Source organism: Cryptomeria japonica, chromosome 9, assembly GCF_030272615.1.
Source record: "Cryptomeria japonica chromosome 9, Sugi_1.0, whole genome shotgun sequence".
Lineage (NCBI taxonomy): Eukaryota > Viridiplantae > Streptophyta > Pinopsida > Cupressales > Cupressaceae > Cryptomeria > Cryptomeria japonica.
The window spans coordinates 131009750-131025910 of record NC_081413.1 but is presented as its reverse complement, the minus strand read 5'-3'; positions in this window follow the sequence as shown (position 1 = coordinate 131025910).

Here is a 16161-nt window from a genome sequence, read left to right as displayed (position 1 = left end):
AGTAGTTCTTTCAAGTACTTAGATTGACTAAAAAATATGCCTTTATCAGTCTGTAAAATCTGCAATCCTAAATAGAATTTTATTTCTCCAATCATAGACATTTCAAATTCATGCTACATTTTAAGAGAAAATTCTTTGCACAATCCATCTTCTCCTCCAATGATTATATCATCAACAAATACTTCCATAATCAAAATGTCATCATTGGTTACTTTGTAATATAAATTGCTATCTGCATTTCCTTTAGTAAAACCAATTTTTAAGAGATACTTATCCAATCTTGCATACCAGGCTCTTGGAGCTTGTTTTAGTCCATATAGAGCTTTTCTTAATCTGTAAGCCATATCACTGTTATCTGTTAAAGAAAATCCATTAGGTTGTTCAATATAAACTTCTTCTTCAAGATCTCCATTCAAAAATGCACATTTAATATCCATTTGATAAACTTTGTAATCCTTGTGAGCTGCAAAGGCTAAGAATAATCTAACTACTTCAATTCTGGCTATCGGTGTAAAGGTTTCATTGTAATCAACTCCTTCTTTCTAAGAATATCCCTTACACACTAGTCTTGCTTTATTCCTGACAACCTTACCATCTTCATTGAGTTTGTTTCTAAATACCCATTTGGTTCCAATTACATTTTTATTTTCAGGTCGGGGAACTAATGTCCAAGTATTATTTTTCTCAATTTGTCCTAATTCTTCTTCCATAGCTTCAATCCAAAATTTATCTTCACATGCCTCATTGATAGATAATGGTTCAATTTGAGAAATAACACATACCTTTTCATTTGCCAATCTTCTTCTTGTCATGGCTCCTTTAAATTTGCTTCCAATTATCTGATCTTCAGAATGATTCAGTCTTACATACCGGGGTGTTTTAGTCTATTGTTGTTCTTCAATTACTGTGGTATCCTCTGATGATACCGGAGTAACTGGGTCATCATTCTGTACTAGTGGATTTACTATTGGTTCATTTGTCATAATTTCTATTACCAGTTCAGAATCTGTATACCTTGAAGTTCCTCTGAATTGTTCATCAATCTCTACATTTGTACTCTCAACAATTTTCTGTAATCTTTTATTAAAACATCTATAAGCTTTACTCTTAGATGAATAACCAAGAAATATTCCTTCATAACTTCTAGGATCAAACTTGCCAATATACTCATCTCTTCTAATATAACATTTACTTCCAAAAATTCTAAAATACTTAAGAGTAGGAGTATTACCAAACCATAGTTCATGAGGGGTCTTACCGATTTCACCTTTGATGTGAACTTTGTTGAATGTATAGACAACAGTGCTTATTGCCTCTCTCTAGTACACATGTGGTAGATTTGCTTCTGATAACATACTTCTTGCTACATCCAAAATAGTTCTATTTTTCCTTTGAACAACTCCATTCTGTTGTGGTGTCCGAGGTGCTGATAACTATCTTTTGATTCCATTCACTTCACAGAATGTATTAAAATCTCTAGATGTGAATTCTCCTCCTTGATCTGATCTTAAACATTTAATTTTCTTACCAGTTTCATTTTCAACCATTGCTTTGAATAGTTTGAACTTCCCAAGTGCTTCTGATTTTTCCTTGAGAAAAGTAACCCAACACATTCTAGAACAATCATCAATAATTAGCATGAAATATATATCACCTTGTAAGCTTTTAGTTCTAGCTGGACTACATAAATCAGTGTGAATTAAATCAAGAGCATTATTGGATTTTTCTGGAATACTTTTGAAACTAGCTCTAACCTGTTTTCCAAATTGACATTCCTTGCAAATTGTATTCTGAGGTTTCACAATTTTAGGTAGATCTCTAACTGCCTTAGAAGTACTGATTTTTACGATGCAATCAAAATTTACATGACATAGTCTTTTATGCCATAGCCAACTTTCATCTATATGAGCAATTAAGCATGCCTTTTCACTGTTATTCAAATGAAAGATATTACCTCTAGTTTGATTACCGGTTGCAATTTCCAAACCAGTTCTATTCATGATTTTGCATTTTCCATTTTTAAATTGTAACTGAAAACCTTTCTCAACTAATTGACCAACACTTAAAAGATTATGTTTTAATCCTTCAACATAGTAAACATTGTTAGTGTTATGTTTACCATCAAGAGATATTGAACCCTTACCTTTGATTGAATAGGTTTTGTCATCTCCGAATCTTACTAAACCTCCATTGTATTCTTGAAAGTTCAAGAATTTGCCTTTGTCTCCAGTCATGTGATGTGAGCATCCTGAGTCAATAATCCATTCATCCTTTGATTCAACTTTAGCTGCTAGGGCTTGTTCTATCGGTGGAGCAATAGGTACCGGTTGATCTTCTGTTATAGAAACAAAGACCCATTCGTTGTCTGCTGGATCCTCATCAGAATCATCAGTCACACCTTCATCAGCAATGTAACAGGATTTATCTTTGTTTTTCTTAAATCTGTATCTCTGATATTCAGGATTAGGTTTGTATGTCCTTCTAGCTTCTTCTCTTAGTCTAGCATGTCTATCAGGGCATCTTGAGGCCATATGACCAGTCTTGTTGCAATTGAAACATTTAAAGGGTGCTTTACCTTCATACTTACTTCCAATTGGACCTTTTGGCATTTTCCTTGCAAATAGTGCTTCAAGTTCTTCAAGCTCTTCATTCTCCTTCCTGGTTTCTTCAAGTTCTCTTGCATAAAAGGCTCTCCAGTCTGATTTGTCAAAATATGGAGCAGATGATGTTGATGCTTTGAAGGCCAAGTCAGTTTTTATAGCAACATGACCAAATTCCTCTATTTCAAAAGCTGAAAGTTTTCCAATCAATGTATCCCTAGTTACTGATGTATTAGGCATTGTTCTTAGCTCATTAATAGTAGTAACCTTCATTTTATATGCCGGTGGCAAACCTCTTAAGATTTTTGAAACAATCTCATCTTCACTCAAAGTTCCTCCACAACATTTGATACCTAAAACAATTTCATTTACTCTTTCCATAAAAGAAGAAATTCTTTCATCTTCTTCCATTTTCAGATGTTCATACCTGACTCAGAAGCTTTCAAGTTTTGCAATTTTGACTATGGAATCCCCTTCATTCAGTGTTTCCAAATGATCCCAAATAACTTTTGCAGTAGATCTATCTGATAATCCCATGATTTGTTGATCTGATAATGCACTCAAAACTGCTTCTCTTGCTTTGCAATCATTTTCTTCATCTTTACCTAAAGTAATAGGAGCAGGCTGACCAGCTACAACAGCAGTATAACCATTCTTAGTAACTTCCCAGATGTCTTTACCAATGCAATTCAGATGTGTCTCCATTCTGATTTTCCATATTCCATAGTTGGTTCCATCAAGTTTAGGACTATCCTTCCTGAAATAATTAGTAGAGATTGGATCTCCTCAAGTTGTTAAACTTTTGCAAAAAGAGGACTAAGCTCTGATACCAATTGTAGGTCCCGGGGACAACTGAGAGTGGGGGGTTGAATCAGTTGTCCAATAAATTAAAACCAAAATCTTATTAACCAACTTATTGCTTAATACCGATAAGATAGTTAAGTGTGTCGGTAAATAATGTTAACAGGAAATGCTGTACTGGTAAGAATTAATGCATGAAACATAAGCACAAAGTCAACCACAACACATGATACAAATATTTGTATGTGGGAACCCTGTAAGGGGAAAATCCATAGTGGGAAACCTTACCCACAATCAGATGATACTACTATAGATAGTAAGTGTACAAGAGGGGTCTGCACATGCAGAAAGGCCAACAGCCTAGAGCTCACTGCTCAAACACAAATGGGAGTCACACTAACTACAATTGGATGGTTAAATCCAATGAGAATGTACTGCACAAAATAGCATCTTCATATGCTGGATATAGTACCGGTGTAATGCTGATATGCTTTTATAAAAACCTAGCTTCACCTTCAAATGATGTCTTCGTGTATACCTCTGCTTAATCTTGCATATACCTTCTTATAATTTTTTTTCGCATTCCACACTTGATCTTACAAATAAGATCTTACATTTATACCATACCCTAAGACCAATTTTAGTAGGTCGGCTCTACAAGATATTACAATAAAACATTTTACAAATAATACAATATCCGATGCAATAACCGATTGAACATGTCAGCTTAATGCATTTACAACAATACTAAATCATCTCCATAGCGTGCCATGCTGATCTGGAAATGATAAACCTGCCGGTGTAACCCTAGATAACCTGGACCTATTTGCTAGTAAAGGGAAATATGTAAATAAGAATATACCAATGATATTACTTCAAGGAAAAGTGTCCACATGATGTCTTCGACATTACCAAGTGTCTTCCATGTCATTGCATGTATTGGTGAAAATTATATCCTACCGGTTAACCATATACCGGTGATTGTTAAACAGTTTACCGATTGCCAGTGAATGTTGCTAGATCTCCAAAGTAGGTGTGTTAGCAGGTGTTGACATCAATGATAAAACCATACCAAAATACCAACATAAAATATAATAACTTGCTAGTTCAACATGATTTACCACTTGATAGAAAATAACAAAGCATCACCTGAAAAGGCATCACACATGACACACATATTTTTCACATGGAAAACCAACTTGGAAAAACAACAGTGGGGATGAATACCCAAAAGTTGTTCTTAGAACCCTTTTAAAGTCCTCTCTGTTACGAGCCTAGTCTGGTTAAAGACTAATACAATAGATTTTGTTAGGAACCGATCCTGCTAGGGATCACCCGGTTAAGGAATGGCTAGAATACTTAGTTAAGGGTTAAACCTTGTTAAAGGTTACATTGTTAGAGGATTTTAAGAACTCAATGATTTTGAGTCACCCTGTTAAAGGATTTAGAGTAAGCCGGTTAAAGCTACCCTGTTAAGGGATTTTCCAACTGTTGAAGTGGTTAGAGGTCAATAGGTATTACAATGATCTGGTAACAACACTCAATGCCAATGCAGATCCACTTTAGTTCCTTCCTTCTGCAATCACACTCTGCAAGTATCTATTCTTTTATTTGGTCTAGCAAGAATCACGTATCTTTGCTCTTAGATACACACACAACATTTGCCAACAACCTCAACATGAAAAACAACATCAACCTTATAGGAAACAAATAGGTCTGTAGCATAAACCCTAAACCATAAACATTTTAGGTTAAGCAATTCAGTCGGTTCAATCTTAACAGTTGAACACATTACATTGAATACAATAGTCTTAAACAGATCTCAAGATGTTCTCCAACATTCATTCTTCACCACTTCTTGGAGGTTGATAGCCCATCACATGTTCTCCACCGTTTACAAAGACTTCGCACATTCCCAAGGTAGATAGGATCAATCTCCTTCATGCAAGATCCTTCACATGCACAAGGCTGACATGGCAATACAATTTGTGCTACATTACAATGCTAACACATCACACAATGTCATCGGTTGAATCACACAGGCATGAAGCACTTCAACCAGAAACCCTAAAGCTGAGACTACCAACCGGTAGTCATACCATATGAAACCTTAATACAAAACATTCCATATACTAGTTCACATTCCAACATACTGGTTTACTTGGACAAACATACCACTTCACTTTTTCACCTGTACTGGTTCACAACATCATACCGGATCTCTTGCCAGTTCCTTACTTCAATATACCAGTTCACTCTTAAGCATATTGACATCAATCACAACATACAATATCATCATGTCATCATACTCTATACATATGCCAACAATGATCAACCAAATCTCCTTCGCATATGATATTTCATTCCACAACCACGAACATTGCCTTTTCATTCCCATGATCTACATTGAGATCTTACATCAATTAATACAAACCCTAAGGCCTAAAGCAATTAGGTTAGCCACCTAAAAGATATTACGATAAGATCATTACATACATCCATAATACAATGATATGCCATGTTGTCTTTAACCCAAAACAACATTAACCAATCCATATAACATACCAATAACATGTAGAGAACACGTTAACATGATACTAGTCCATTACTTAGATAGGTACCAGACCTAATCTGGGTCTGTTAGGTCCCAGAGACAACTGAGGGGGGGGGGGTCAATCAATTGTCAGATAAATTCAAACCAAAAACAACTTAACCAACTTAATGCTTAATACCGGTAAACTAGTTAATTATGCCGGTAGACAGTGTTAATAGTTAATTGCTATACTGGTAAAGATTAATGCATGAAACTTAAACACAATGTCATCCACAACACATAACACCAAGATTTGTACGTGGAAACCCTGTAAGGGGAAAAACCATGGTGGGAAACCTTACCCACAATCAGATGATACTACTCCAGATAGTAAGTGTACATAAATGGGGTCTGCACATGCAGAAAGGCCAATAGCCTAGAGCTCACTGCTCTATCATAGAATGGGAGTCACACTTATAGTTGGATGGTTAAATCCAATAAGAATGTACTACACAAAATAACATCTTCATATGCTGGATTCAATACCAGTGTAATGCTGATATGCTTCCACAAAAACATAGCTTCACCTTCAAATGATGTTTTTGTGTATAGCTCTGCTTAATCTCGCATATACCTTCTCACAATTCTTTTTCGCATTCCACATTCGATCTTACAAATAAGATCTCACATTTATACCATAACCTAAGACCAATTTTAGTAGGTCGGCTCTACAAGATATTACAATAAAAACATTTTACAAACAATATAATATCCGATGCAATAATCGACTAAACATGTTGGCTTAATGCATTTACAATAATAATAAATCATCTCCATAGCATGCCATGCTGATTTGGAAAAGATAAACCTGCTGGTGTAACCCTAGGTAACCTTGGACCTATTTGTCGGTAAAAGCAAACATGCAAATATGAATATACCAATGAATAATTCTTCAAAACAAAGTGTCCACACGATGTCTTTGACATTACCAAGTGTCTTCCATATCATTCCAAGTGCCGGTGATCATTATATCCTATCGGTGAACCATATACTAGTAACTATGCAATAGTTACTTGCTTGCCAGTGAATGTTGCTGGATATCCAAAGTTCTAGAGTTTTAGTAGGTGTTGACATCAATGACAAAACCATACCAAAATACCAACAATCTCCCCCTTTGGCATTGATGGCAACACAAGATGGAAAAACCATCAAAGTGCCAAAATAGAAATGCCAAAAACCAAAAACCAACAATCTCTCCAAAAAGATCATAACCAGAGTATAGATAGTAAGAGTCTCTCTCAAACAACAATCTCTCCCCCTGGGAGCAACATGTGTTATCCAAACTTCTCTTAAAAGATAATGTGTTTTTCCATAGATATCTCTCCCCCTTAGACATCAAATGCCAAAGTTATAATAATACCAAGTTCATATACAAAATACCAATCAATTCAATATACCAACTACTCCCCCTAAGAAGTAGATTCCTAATCAAAGACTGGAGTAAAAGATTTTTCTTTTAATTCTATCGGTTGATGACAATCATCAACTGTCTAAGTCTTAAAGTGGTGGTATGACTCCAAGCTGATCTTTGAGATATTGAAAAGTCTCCTTAGGCAAAGGTTTTGTGAAAATATCTGCAAGTTGTTCTTTAGTATTCACATAAACCAGTTTTATCTCTTTTTCTTCAACTTTTTCCTTTAGAAAAATCAGTTTGATAGAGACATGTTTTGTTTTAAAATGTAATACCAGATTCTTAGATATATCAATTGCTGCAGTGTTATCACAATATATAGTAATAGGTTCCTTGCATTTTACCTTTATGTCTTTCAATATTTTCTTAAGCCATAGTACCTGTGTACAGTTAGTTGCTGCTACAACATATCCTGATTCTACTGTTGATAAAGATGTACAACTCCGTTTCTTACCCATCCAAGAAACTAATCTCTTTCCAAGAAATAATGCTCCACTGGTGGTGCTTTTTCTATCATCCACATCTCCTACCCAATTTGCATCTGTGTATGCACATAGATCAAAATTTTCATCTCTAGGATACCATAATCCAAGATTTGCAATGCCTTGTAAGTACCAGGAAATCCTTTTTACTACTGATTCATGATTTTCTCTAGGATTACTTTGAAATCTAGAAACAATACATACTGCATTCATAATATCAGGTCTAGTTTGTGTTAAATACAGTAAACCTCCTATCATAGATTTGTATTAAGTTGGATTAACAGGTGTAGATTCATCCCTTTGAGATAATTTGTCATTTGTAGTTGTAGGTGTGCTTACCGATTTAGATTTCTCCATCCTAAATTTCTTTAGTAACTCTTTTGAGTACTTGGATTGACTCAGAAATATACCTTTGTTAGTTTGTGAAATCTGCAATCCTTAAAAGAATTTTATTTCTCCAATCATAGACATTTCAAATTCTTGCTAAATTTAAATAGCAAATTCATTACATAATCTATCTTCTCCTCCAAAGATTATATCATCAATGAATACTTCTATAATCAAGATATCATCATTAGTTATTTTGTAATATAAATTGTTGTCTGCATTTCTTTTAGTAAAACCAATCTTTAAAAGATACTTATCCAATCTTGCATACCAAGCTCTTGGGGCTTGTTTCAATCCATACTGAGCTTTTCTTAACCTACAAACCATATTATTGTCATCTGTCAAAGAAAATCCATTAGGTTGTTCAAATTATACTTCCTCTTCAAGATCTCCATTCAAAAAAGCACATTTAATATCCATTTGATAAACTTTGTAGTTCTTGTGAGCTGCAAAAGCCAAGAATAATCTGACTGCCTCAATTCTAGCTACCAGTGCAAACGTTTCATTGTAGTTTTCCTTTATTTCTGACAACCTTACCATCTTCATTAAGTTTGTTTCTAAATAAATATTTTGTCGCAATTACATTTTTATCTTTAGGTCAGGGAACTAATGTCCAAGTATTATTTTTCTCAATTTGTTCTAATTCTTCTTCCATAGCTTTAATCCAAAATTTATCTTCACATGCCTCATTAATAGATGATGGTTCAATTTGAGAAATAAGACATACCTCTTCATTTGCCAATCTTCCTCTTGTCATAACTCCTTTAAATTTGTTTCCAATTATCTGATCTTCAGAATGATTCAATTTTACATACCGGGGTGTCTTAGTTTTCTATTGTTCTTCAATTACTGTGGAATCCTCTTATCGTACCGGGGTAACTGGATCCTCATTCTGTACTAGTGCATTTAGTGTAGGTTCATTTGTCACAATTTCTATTGCTGGTTCAGAATCTATATACCTTGAAGTTCCTTTGAATTGTTCATCAATTTTTACATTAGTACTTTCAACAATTTTGTACAATCTTTTATTAAAACATCTATATGCCTTGCTCTTAGATGAATAACCAAGAAATATTCCTTCATCACTTCTAGGATCAAATTACCAAACCATAGTTCATGAGGGGTCTTACCAGTTTCACCTTTGATGTGAACTTTGTTGAATGTATAGACCGTTGTGCTGACTGCTTCTCTCTAATATACATGTGGTAAATTTTCTTCAGATAACATACTTCTTGCTGCATCCAAGATAATTCTGTTTTTGCTTTCAACAACTCCATTCTAATGTGGTGTCCGACGTGCTGATAGATGTCTTCTAATTCCATTCATTTCACATAATGTATTAAAGTCCTTAGATGTGAATTCACCTCCTTGATCTAATATTAACATTTGATTTTCTTACTGGTTTCATTTTCAACCATTGCTTTGAACAGTTTGAACTTTCCAAGTGCTTCTGATTTTTCTCTGAGAAAAGTAACCCAACACATTCTAGAATAATCATCAATAATTAGCATGAAATATCTATCACCTTATAAGCTTTTAGTTCTAGGTAGACAACATAAATCAGTGTCAATCAAATCAAGAGCATTATTGGATTTTTTTGGAATACTTTTGAAACTAGCTCTAACTTGTTTTCCAAATTGACGTTCCTTACATATTGTATTATGAGGATTCACAATTTTAGGTAGATCTCTAACTGCATTAGAGGTACTGATCTTTACCATGCAATCTAAGTTTACATGATAGAGTCTCTTATGCCATAACCAACTTTCATCTATATATGCAATCAAGCATGCCTTTTCACTGTTATTCAAATGAAAGATATTACCTCTAGTCTGATTACCAGTTGCAATTTCTAAACCAGTTCTATTCATGATTTTGCATTTTCCATTCTTAAATTGTAACTGTAATCCTTTCTCAACCAATTGACCAACACTTATAAGATTATGCTTTAATCTTCAACATAGTAGACATTGTTAGTGTTATGCTTACCATCAAGAGATATTGAACCCTTACCTTTGATTGAACAGGCTTTGTCATCTCCAAATCTTACTAAACCTCCATTGTATTCTTGAAAGTTCAAGAATTTACCTTTGTCTCCTGTCATATGATGTGAGCATCCTGAGTCAATGATCCATTCATCCTTTACTTCAACTTTAGCTACTAGGGCTTGTTCTACTAGTTAAGTAGTAGGTGTTAGTTGATCTTCTGTTACAGCAACAAAAACCCATCCATTATTAGTTGGATCCTCATCAGAATCATCAGTCAAACCTTCATCAGCAATGTAACAAGATTTGTCTTTGTTTTTATTAAATTTGTATATCTGATATTCAGGATTAGGCTTGTATGTTCTTCTAGCTTCTTCTCTTAGTCTAGAATTTCTATTAGGGCATCTCGAAGCCATATGACCAATCTTATTACAGTTAAAACATTTAAAGGGTGCTTTACCTTCATACTTACTTCCAACTGGACCTTTAGGCATTTTCCTTGCAAATAGTGCTTCAAGTTCTTCAAGTTCTTCATTCTCCTTCCCGGTTTCTTCAAGTTCTCTTGCATAAAAGGCTTTCCAATCTGATTTGTCAAATGATGGAGCAGATGATGTTCATGCTTTAAAGGCTAAATCTATCTTTATAGTAGCAACAAGACCAAATTCCTCAATTTCAAAAGCTGAAAGTTTTCCAATCAATGTATCCCTAGTTACAGATGTATTAGGCATTGTTCTCAACTCATTTATAGCAGTAACCTTCATTTTATATGCCAGTGGCAATCCTCTTAATATTTTTGAAACAATTTTATCGTCACTCAAGATTCCTCCACAACATTTAATACCCAAAACAATTTCATTTACTCTTTCCATAAAAGCAGAAATCCTTTCATCTTCTTCCATTTTCAAATGTTCATACCTGACCTAGAAGCTTTCATGTTTTACAATCTTGACTATGGAATCTTCTTCATTTAGTGTTTCCAAATGATCACAAATAGCTTTACAAGTAGACCTATCTGATAATCCTATGATTTGTTGATCTGATAAAGCGCTCAAAAGTGTTTCTCTTGCTTTGCAATCATTCTCCTCATCTTTAGCTAAGGTAGTTGGAGCGGTCTGACCAGCTACAACAGTAGTATAACCATTCTTTGTAACTTCCCAGATGTCTTTACCAATGCAATTCAGATGTGTCTCCATCCTAATCTTCCATATCCGATAGTTGGTTCAATCAAGTTTAGGACTATCCTTCCTGAAATAATTAGTAGTCATTGGATCTCCTCAAGTTGTTAAACTTCTACAAAAGAGGACTAAGCTCTGATACCAATTGTTTGGACCCAGAGACAACTGAGAGGGGGGGGGGTGAATCAACTATCAGATAAATTCAAACCAAAAACAACTTAACCAACTTAATGCTTAATACCGGTAAACCAGTTAAGTATGCCGGTACACAGTGTTAATAGTTAATTTCTATACCGGTAAAGATTAATGCATGGAACTTAAACACAAAGTCATCCACAACACATAACACCAAGATTTGTACGTGGAAACCCTGTAAGGGGAAAAACCACGGTGGGAAACCTTACCCACAATCAGATGATACTACTGCAAATTGTAAGTGTACATAAATAGGGTATTCACATGCAGAAAGGCCAATAGCCTAGAGCTCACTGCTCAATCACAGAATGGGAGTCACACTGATTACAGTTGGATGGTTAAATCCAATAAGAATGTACTGCACACAATAGCATCTTCATATACTAGATTCAGTACTGGTGTAATGCTGATATGCTTCCACAAAAACCTAGCTTCACCTTCAAATGATGTCTTCGTGTATAGCTCTGCTTAATCTCGCATATACCTTCTCACAATTTTTTTTTGCATTCCACATTCGATCTTACAAATAAGATCTTACATTTATACCATAACCTAAGACCAATTTTAGTAGGTCATCTCTACAAGATATTACAATAAAAACATTTTACAAACAATATAATATCTGATGCAATAACTGATTAAACATGTCAGCTTAATGCATTTACAACAATAATAAATCATCTCCATAGCGTGCAATGCTGATCTAGAAAAGATAAACTTGCCGGTGTAACCCTAGGTAACCCTGGACCTATTTGTTAGGAAAAGCAAATATGCAAATATGAATATACCAATGATTAATAATTCAAAACAAAGTGTCCACATGATGTTTTCGACATTACCAAGTGTCTTCCATATCATTCTAAGTGCCGGTGATCATTATATCTTGCCGGTGAACCATATACCAGTAACTGTGCAATAGTTACTTGCTTGCCACTGAATGTTGCTAGATCTCCAAAGTGCTAGTGTTTTAGTAGGTGTTGACATCAATGACAAAACCATACCAAAATACCAATAGGGTCCACCACGCCAAAGCAATGTCTCCAATTAGTTGAGCCACTATCAAGGATCACCTTCTATCTAGAAGCCACACCAACACCACTTATGCATCCTATCAAAGATTCTCAATAAAATCTTTGCCGGTAAAACCTTAAACCCTTACTAGTAACACTAGTTCTTCTTCTAGTAACCAAAGCCTATCTAATTGTAACCAACCATAATAGCTGGTGTTGACATCAATGACAAAACATCAATGCAAAACATAATAAATTCCTCCATATGGTACATATAATGTCTCAGTTTTTGTGATGAAAAGACTACTGCAAGACATGCTCTTTCTATTTGTGTTTAGTTGAGTTCATACCCAATGCATGTTCTACTAATGTAGTAGATGGCTCTCTCTTTTCCTTGTTCATCATGTTGTGGTAGGAGAGCACCTGAAGAAGAACTTGTTGCAGCTATATATAGGAGTAATGGATTCCCATGTAGAGGTGGAACCAATATTGGAGTAGACAATAGATATTCTTTTAGTTTTTTGAATGCCTCCTAGAATTGTTGTGTCCATTTAAATGTAACACCTTTCTTTAGAAGATGTTGAAATGGTTGGCACTTTTCTACCAATTGAGCTATGAAGTGCCTTATGCATTGTAATATCCCTTGCATACTTCTATGTTATTTGAGTGTAGCAGGTGATGGCATGTCCAAAATAGCTTTCACTTTCTCTGGATCTATTTCAATTATGTGATTGGATACAATGAAGCCCAAGAGTTTACTAGAGGTTACTCCAAAGACACTTTTTTTTGGATTTAGTCTTACATTGTATTGCTCAAGTCTATCAAAGATCTTAGCCAATATGTTTAAGTGATGATCCCTTGTTTTGGATTTCGCTAGCAAGTCATCTACATAATCTTCCATGATTGTGTGTATCATATCATGAAACAAGGTGGTCATTACTCTTTGATAAGTGGCATCTACATTCTTAAGGCCAAATGGCATCACATTCTAGTAATAGGTTCCCCATGGATAGGTGATTGTTGTCTTCAGTTGGTCTTCTATCACAATTTTGATTTGATTATAACTGGAAAAACCATCCATGAGTGATAGCATTTCATTTCCAGCTGTTAAGTCTACTATGATGTCTATACTAGGGAGTGGAAAGTCATCTTTGGGACAAGCCTTGTTAAGATCTCTGAAGTTGGTGTAGATCCTGATTCCTCCAGTATGCTTGGATATTAGGACTAGATTTGAAATCCATTCAACATAGTCTATAGGTCTGATGAAACCCACATCTAATAATTTATGTAACTTAATTTTGACTAACAAGGCTATGTGATGATGCATTTTCCTAGTCTTTTTTTATATGGCTTTACCCCTGGAATCAAAGGAAAGTGATGTAAGACCAATTTAGGGTCTAATCCAGGCATATCTGCATAAGACCATGCAAAATTGATGGGTCTTTGCTTAAAGAATTTGATAAATTTATGTTTTTCAACTGAATCAAGGGATTTTGCTAGGTGAATGTTATGAACCTTCTCAGCATCACTGATGTTGATTTCCTCAGTTTCTTCCACCAATAATGTTGATCATTCTTTACCAATAGGTAGGGCATCTATTATGTATTTGACTTTATCATCATTGTCATTATTAAGAGAGGAGATTGCATCTCCAAAATATACAGTTCTATCTAGATCTACTACATAACCAACTTTGTGATCATTATAAGGGAATCCATCCCTTACACCCAAGAATTCTGCTAAGGCTTCATCATTTTGAAACCAATCTAATTGTGGCTTTCCTTCTTGCCGCCAGTCAATAAAAAATGGGTGCATGAGGAGCATGTCTTTGTCTCTTGTCATCTTAGAGGATCCTGATATCATGCATACCTGGTTATAATCTGTTGTTTGTTCATCATAAACTGGCGGTGGTTTGTCTTCATTGTCAGATGGAAATTCATAGTCATGATAATTTGTGATGCTTTCTATGTACATTTCACTTTCTGATTCTCTATCGCTTAGTTGCTCTTGTTTTGGTAACTGGGTTTGTTGTAAATGAGTAGATCTCCTTTGTATTATGGATACCCTTGTTAAGCCTGGTATTAGTCTTTGCAATCTTTCTTCATCTCATTCAAATAGAGGTGCTAAAGTTGTTTGTCCTGGAAAAAGTATTGACAATAACTAGGGATTTGGTTCATCTGCTGGTGTTAAGTCTGTATCTGTTACCATGTTTTCTTGTGTAAATGATTCAGGTACTGTACTGCTAGATGTCTCTACGCTAGGCTCTTGCATAAGTTTCCTCATGTCTTCACCATCTAGTGTTGTAACAGGTATTTGGGGTATATTCTGGTTTAATGTCACACCTTGTGGCAATATTGTTGAAATATCTACCCCTGGCGGTAACTTGGCACCATTTTGTACTAAGAGAGCAATATATCTATCTCTATTACTATTAATGAGAGCATTGAGAATCATTAATGTTGTGGGATCTTGTTGGGATGCTTCGATCTCTTCCTTTGTCAAATTATGTCGTATTTCATCAATGGAAGGAATCTTGTTCAGGTTTGTTGACATTTTTGCGGGTGTGTCAGCTTATGTTTGTTGTTGTGTGGGTAGATCCATATTCCATGTTGGGTTGACTAGGGGGTCGTTGTTAGGATCCATTTGGTTTTGTGCCTTCTGAGCACACATTAATGGCATGAATATTTCTTCAAAGTGATCTTGACTCTCTAAGATGTGTATGCAAGACTCTGTTAAATGCAACTAAATATGCTTCTATGACTTCCTAAAATGTAGACAAGGTGATCTATGAATAATGACTCGCTATCTAGGATTCCAAAATTCAAACACAATATTTTCAGCATATTGCCGGAAAGCTTCAAACTTTGCCTCTTCTTTAATTTGGTTTTCAAGGTCTATGTCTATCTGTACTGATTTTTGAACTTCTTTGTCTACAAGATCCTGGACTATGTCCTATTGGTTTTGATCAATTATCAATTCTTCAACAAGGATATTTAAGCTGTCAATTATTTCTAATTGAATGTTGTTTGCCCCAAGATTTGGTTGTTCGAATGCAAATTGATCATTTCCTTTTAGACCCATGTGTTTGAAGACTACTATGCAGACAATGCAGATCCTAGAAATGAATGAATGATATCTAAAATGATGGACACTTTTTCTCTTTTCTAACATAGTTTGAGGAACATTGCTATGTTTTTCTCTACCAATTGTCTAATGGCTTCTTTTTGAGCTTCTCTTTGTATCTCATCAAGGCGAACAAACTTTCAGATTTAATCATCTATGACAACCTCAACTATATCATATTGGGCACGATTGACTCTTACTTCCCAAGCGAGGTTATCTAAGCCATCAATTACTTGTAGTTGGTCATTGTTTGGTCCAAGATTTGGTTGTTTGAATGGGAATTCTCCATCTCCTCTAATACCCATGGACTTAGGTATGATTCGTATAATCTGATGCTATACTAACTTTAAGACACTTTGGTGGAATGACTTGTGTGAAAAGTTTACATGATGATTCTAC